Here is a 405-nt window from a genome sequence, read left to right as displayed (position 1 = left end):
AACAAATACAAACACACAATCACAGGGCAGCGACTGGACAGTCTAGCGAAAATAAAACCAAGACAGACAGACATGAATTCTTTCCAAGCAGTGTTTGAAATCGGTCGTATTTGTGTCAATAACAAATAAGAGTGTCCTCGATGAATAGGGCTGGGTATCGAGTTCGATACTTTTTAGGCACCGACCGAATTGCCTCAATACCATAGAGTATCAAAAAACATCTCGTCGTTCAGTATCAAATTTCGATACCTAAGGGGTTAATCTCATCAACGTCCGTGGGCCAATAAGCCTGCAGGTGTGCTCGACTAGAAGCGGCGCGGCGCAGAGTGTTTGATGTTTGATATCCGCGAGAGCGATTCGAAAGCGTACGGAGCAGTCTGCTCTCTATAGCTCTCTGTAATACAC

General features: G+C 44.9%; 1 protein-coding gene across 1 annotated transcript in view; it reads right to left on the bottom strand.

The window, feature by feature from the left end:
- The window catches only part of LOC107701982 (E3 ubiquitin-protein ligase TRIM62-like), a 21,756-nt gene that overhangs the window by 6,043 nt on the left and 15,308 nt on the right, over positions 1-405 (bottom strand). The window lies entirely within an intron of this gene.

This window comes from Sinocyclocheilus anshuiensis, unplaced genomic scaffold, assembly GCF_001515605.1.
Source record: "Sinocyclocheilus anshuiensis isolate Anshui unplaced genomic scaffold, SAMN03320099.WGS_v1.1 scaffold262, whole genome shotgun sequence".
Classification (NCBI taxonomy): domain Eukaryota; kingdom Metazoa; phylum Chordata; class Actinopteri; order Cypriniformes; family Cyprinidae; genus Sinocyclocheilus; species Sinocyclocheilus anshuiensis.
The sequence above is the reverse complement of the archived record's forward strand: the minus strand, read 5'-3'. Positions and strand labels throughout refer to the sequence as shown.